This window comes from Photinus pyralis, unplaced genomic scaffold (assembly GCF_008802855.1).
Source record: "Photinus pyralis isolate 1611_PpyrPB1 unplaced genomic scaffold, Ppyr1.3 Ppyr1.4_LG9, whole genome shotgun sequence".
NCBI lineage: Eukaryota > Metazoa > Arthropoda > Insecta > Coleoptera > Lampyridae > Photinus > Photinus pyralis.
This window is the reverse complement of record NW_022170878.1, coordinates 10,029,362-10,035,889: the sequence shown is the minus strand read 5'-3', so window position 1 is coordinate 10,035,889 and position 6,528 is coordinate 10,029,362.

Sequence of the window (6,528 nt, the reverse complement as noted above, 5' to 3'; positions counted from 1 at the left end):
CCCCCCCCCCCCACTCACACACCGCAGATTAGAAGCATTTGTGGTCTTACTTGGAAAGATCATCCTTTATTATATATTAGTTATGGTCATTTTTGCGGGCGGACCGTCGCACCTCGTTTGTGGGGGGGGGGGGGGGGCATTTTCTCCACACCCCCCAATGGTCCTCCTTGATCAATTGTCATTTCACGAGTGAAACTTGTAAACCAGTTGGGAAGGAACGTAGCACCGAGAGACCTGGGGTCACAAAAAGGATTCCCCCCCCCCTCCCCCACCCACCCGCGTGCAAAGAAAAATTATGGCCCTTCCGCAAAAATGCTCATAACTGTGAGTTAGTTTTAGGGTAATCATTCGAGGTAAAAGGCCCACCTGTCAATATTGGTTTTTAAATAAAATCGCCTTAGAAAAAAAAAAAGCGTCCCACTAAAATTCCATCTAAAATTATCCAGGAAAAACAGGGACGATCTAATTTGCAACGTTTTAATTTGTTTACAAGCGAAAAAAATACTGTTCAGATATTTATATCGGGAGCAGAAAAACGATTGGCCTTGGATATTCGTCGCAAACTGATAAACCAAAATTTTGGCACAATCGCCAAATTGGGTTACTCATTCGGAGCGAATTGTAATTTAACCACAAGCGGATGTTTTTTTTTTCGCTCGCGCTTCCCGTCTCTCCCGGTTTATCTTTGGCAAAGGGACCGGGACGCGAACTGGAGATCAAAGTAGGTATCGAAAACACTAATTGTTTAAACATACCTATAGCGAGTGATGAGCGAATTCGAAATTGTGCACGTACCTGAAACAAAAGAACTAAATGTAATTAATTCAGTTACGCCACCTTAATTACAATGTAAAGGTGTCCCGAAAATTGCCTGTCGCTATTAAAACAATTTGTAACGGAAAACCTTGAGTTTTATTGCACAGATCGACCCATTTGATAAAAATCTAATTAAATTAACACCAATTAGCAGAACGGTGACTAATTAAGTTCTTAATTTCAATTTTCAACACGACACTAATTACATTTTGTAATTAATAATAATAATAATAATTTATTGCCATCATAATTAGACTGTAAAAGTTGTTAATTGTTAGGAAAAGTTGCACTCAGTTGTGCTAATTAGAAGTTATTTTGTTAATTGCCATCTAATTACTCTGCAACTTAGGCCAAATTCTACAAGATTTTCACTAATTCGAAGATTATAATTTCAACTTGCAAATGAAACCGAATTAGCGTTTCCTATTAATTAATCAAATCGCAAATTTATAATTACAGCTTCATTATTAATTAGTAAATCTGGAATTTTGAAAATTCTACGTATGTCACACTGTAATTGGATAGACCTGGACTCGCCTGCGAAAGGATCGTTTCCCGAATGGAATTAAAATCCGCGGTTTCCATTTCCATTAAATTACAAGGTGCAATTTGTTGCTAGTCGCCCTTAAAGGGTGCCGAATTGCAAATGCAAATTCAGTCGACCGTAAAACGTAATTATCCCCCGTTTTACACGGCCGGCCGAGATTGGAGCGGCCTCTCGTCGTTTTATTAATAAATCTGCTTGCTCCTCTCCACCGAGGAGGAATTTGTCACCCATCCGTTGAGAGTCGTAGCCTGTCATCGCATATTTCAGACGAAATTGGGATGCCCCATTGTACTTGTAATTTATATCTCGGAAACGAAGTAGAATCACGTAGACCAATAAAAGCTCTCGAATATTGAATGTGGAGAGCTTTGACTGCGAAAGCGAAACAGGGGAATACAAATCGCGGCGAGCGAATGGGATGGGGTGACGAAAAGGGGTGAGAGTTAACCTTGGACTTTACAAAATTCACCTTCTCTCTTAATTTTCACGCGCAAATTGCTTTTCGGACCTTCTGCAAAAAAAACGACGTCCTAATTTGAGGCGTGTAATAATTAATGCTGGAGACGAAACTGCAAATCAATCCTCAATCAAATTAATTTAGCACTAATTATACCATTTTGATAATAATTTCCGTAGGTTGTACATCAGCCCAGTCTCAAGCTGTGTTCACTTGCTCACCAGTGATAATTCACCATGCGTGAAGTGGGGACTACCATTCACTGGTGACAGTGAATTCTTCAAGTCAAGACTTAACCAAACTCTCGAAATTTCCTCTTTCCTCACCAGTGATAATTCACCATGCGTGAAGTGGAGACTACCATTCACTGGTGACAGTGAATTCTTCAAGTCATGACTTAAAGAAACCAAACTCTCGAAATTTCTTTTTTTTTTCTTCATTTGCCCATCAGTTATAGGTGACCTATCTATTTTAATGCCGAACGCCCCTTGGACAATTACTCAAGCACCCTTGGAAGAGAAATGGTGACTACCAACATTGGTGCTTACGTAGATGCCAAAAATAATTATTACAACGCTTTGCAATTCGAAAATTTATCCATACGTCATGAACAAATTTAAAGAGCGCATAAATCGCGTAGGCGTAAAATGCCGGAAAAGTGCAATTTTTCGCATCGACCATTTCGGACACGAGGCGAAGAGTCGCGATGAAAAAATCGAAAGATGCAATATTGCACTGGACGTTCGCCAAATACTTTTCGTATTTGCGACACGAGTCAGTGAACCCCCCTATCTCGTAGCTTCCGACTTGCACACTTTCTACGCGGCTTCGTCAACGGATTTTTCCCGAGCCTGAATCACCCCAAGGTATTTCGGCAACGCTATTTGCGTATTGCGTTACTCAGAGATTTATAAATTTCCTCATTGTACTTGACACGCTCGCTCTTAATTTATGGAGTTTGCCACTCGTGCGAATACCTCATGTTCTAAAATTCTCTACGTGTGAAGAGTGGGTTTTCCCCATTCAAACGTCTAATTAGTCGACTAAATGGCCAGAATTATACTGCTAATTACTTAAATAACTAGTGTAATTAGAAACGTAGTGTACCTTCAAGTTTCACTTTCTCTCCCTTAGAAAAACTCCCTTGCGCGGCGAAACCTCGAAGCGGAAAACGACAAAAACGTCGCAATTAATTTCAGGCGTGTCATCAACCGTTAGGGTCCCACGATTTTTCGCCGTGTGTTTTTGTTTTGCCTTGGCCTTGATCTATATTCGAAAATTTTTTCTCCGTTTCCCCCTCGTCTCGGTCACCTTATGATTCGGTAGCAGCAGCTGCACCTCGCAAAAATTTACGACATCATTCAATGCTCTTAGCTCTAGATGTCGGGATTAATCTCTTTTTAATTACTAAGCTCGTGTTAGGACATAAACCCGCTTTTCGTAGTGTAATCAAATTTAATTTGCCGACGAATTGTTTCAGTTTTCAAGCTAGTCCACAGATGTCTCTCCGCAAAATTCTCGAGCTTATAGGTACCGATCGCTTTTTGTGATCAAAAATGTATAAACAATTTCCAAACTTGGTGTAGTAAGCACATTTAATTAATTAGCATCTATTTACATAATTAATTAAATCAGGAACTAATTTGTAGAGAATTATAATTAAAAATTCGAATAAGGGAATAATTCAATTATCTGTAATTAGTGTAGGCAATTTGTAGAATTAAGCATGTAAGCACAAAGGAATCTAAAAATAAGATAAAAAGAAATACCAGAGATAACAGGCAATTATGAACTTCCAGAAACAGCTTCTCTAAAATTAATCTTTTAGACATAAAATGTGTTTATATGAGTTACTCGGAATGCTTTGTAAAACGATAATATTTAAATCTCTTAATCTGCTTTCTTTATTTGTTCCCATTTTAGACATTGGTTAATGAAAAGAAGGACCGAATTTAATTGAAGTTAATTGTTCAAGTATGAACACAATGTCAGAGGTCAAGCTACCACTTTGAACCGATTTAAGACGTAACTAATTCGAATTCGAACGGAATTTTAATTTCAGTTAATAATTTAAAGGACCGAATTTAATTGAAGTTAATTGAGCAAGTATGAACACAATGTCAGAGGTCAAGCTACCACTTTGAACCGATTTAAGACGTAACTAATTCGAATTCGAACGGAATTTTAATTTCAGTTAATGATTTAAAGGACCGAATTTAATTGAAGTTAATTGAGCAAGTATGAATACAATGTCAGGGGTCAAGCTACCACTTTGAACCGATTTAAGACGTAACAAATTCGAATTCGAACGGAATTTTAATTTCAGTTAATGATTTAAAGGACCGAATTTAATTGAAGTTAATTGTACAAGTATGAACACAAAGTCAGAGGCCAAGCTTCCAACTTGAACCGATTTAAGACATAACTAATTCGAATTCGAACAGAAATTTAATTTCAGTTAATGATTTAAAGGACCGAATTTAATTGAAGTTAATTGAGCAAGTATGAACACAATGTCAGGAGCCAAGCTACCACTTTGAACCGATTTAAGACGTAACTAATTCGAATTCGAACGGAATTTTAATTTCAGTTAATGATTTAAAGGACCTAATTTAATTGAAGTTAATTGAGCAACTATGAACACAATGTCAGGGGTCAAGCTACCACTTTGAACAGATTTAAGACGTAACTAATTCGAATTCGAAAGGAATTTTAATTTCAGTTAATGATTTAAAGGACCTAATTTCATTGAAGTTAATTGAGCAAGTATGAACACAATGTCAGGGGTCAAGCTACCACTTTGAACCGATTTAAGACGTAACTAATTCGAATTCGAACGGAATTTTAATTTCAGTTAATGATTTAAAGGACCGAATTTAATTGAAGTTAATTGAGCAAGTATGAATACAATGTCAGGGGTCAAGCTACCACTTTGAACCGATTTAAGACGTAACAAATTCGAATTCGAACGGAATTTTAATTTCAGTTAATGATTTAAAGGACCGAATTTAATTGAAGTTAATTGTACAAGTATGAACACAAAGTCAGAGGCCAAGCTTCCAACTTGAACCGATTTAAGACATAACTAATTCGAATTCGAACAGAAATTTAATTTCAGTTAATGATTTAAAGGACCGAATTTAATTGAAGTTAATTGAGCAAGTATGAACACAATGTCAGGAGGCCAAGCTACCACTTTGAACCGATTTAAGACGTAACTAATTCGAATTCGAACGGAAATTTAATTTCAGTTAATGATTTAAAGGACCGAATTTAATTGAAGTTAATTGAGCAAGTATGAACACAATGTCAGGGGTCAAGCTACCACTTTGAACCGATTTAAGACGTAACTAATTCGAATTCGAACGGAAATTTAATTTCAGTTAATGATTTAAAGGACCGAATTTAATTGAAGTTAATTGAGCAAGTATGAACACAATGTCAGGGGTCAAGCTACCACTTTGAACCGATTTAAGACGTAACTAATTCGAATTCGAAAGGAATTTTAATTTCAGTTAATGATTTAAAGGACCTAATTTCATTGAAGTTAATTGAGCAAGTATGAACACAATGTCAGGGGTCAAGCTACCACTTTGAACCGATTTAAGACGTAACTAATTCGAATTCGAACGGAATTTTAATTTCAGTTAATGATTTAAAGGACCGAATTTAATTGAAGTTAATTGAGCAAGTATGAATACAATGTCAGGGGTCAAGCTACCACTTTGAACCGATTTAAGACGTAACAAATTCGAATTCGAACGGAATTTTAATTTCAGTTAATGATTTAAAGGACCGAATTTAATTGAAGTTAATTGTACAAGTATGAACACAAAGTCAGAGGCCAAGCTTCCAACTTGAACCGATTTAAGACATAACTAATTCGAATTCGAACAGAAATTTAATTTCAGTTAATGATTTAAAGGACCGAATTTAATTGAAGTTAATTGAGCAAGTATGAACACAATGTCAGGGGTCAAGCTACCACTTTGAACCGATTTAAGACGTAACTAATTCGAATTCGAACGGAATTTTAATTTCAGTTAATGATTTAAAGGACCGAATTTAATTGAAGTTAATTGAGCAAGTATGAACACAATGTCAGGGGTACAAGGAAGATAATTAAAGAATTTGATTAATTAATTAGTAATTTGAAACATAATTAAGGTTCAGGTTGAACTAATTACTTGTAGCTAATCTAAGGGCATGATGCGTACTTTTTCGGCACGCACGTTGCTTAGTACACAAGCCGCTTTATTATTTCTTGGAGATTCTGTTATAAATTCGCATTACGATCTGAGATTACAAGCTGTAAACTTTCATAGATTCTACGAGTAGATCTGTTCGCCTGAAATGATCTAATCAGTATTCCGGGCACGAACGCGGACCACGTACGTAAGATGCGAGGGACTGTCCTTCGCCGAGAAGACCGATCTTTTTTTTTGGCCTTTTTATCCCACTTCCTGCTCGTTACGTCCAGTTTGTCCTTGCAGCGCACCTCAATCAAAAGGACCCGATTTTCATAATTGTAATTCGCGAGGGGGCGCTGGCGTCGCGTTTATTAAAATCTGAGATTATCTGTACGTGACTCGAATTTAGCGGGGCACGTCCCATTAGCATTTCGAATCCTCCTTTCGACGTCGATTTGGATCAATGTACCACGCGAACCTTGTACAGAAAAAAAGAAAGACTAATCGCTCAATTTTTG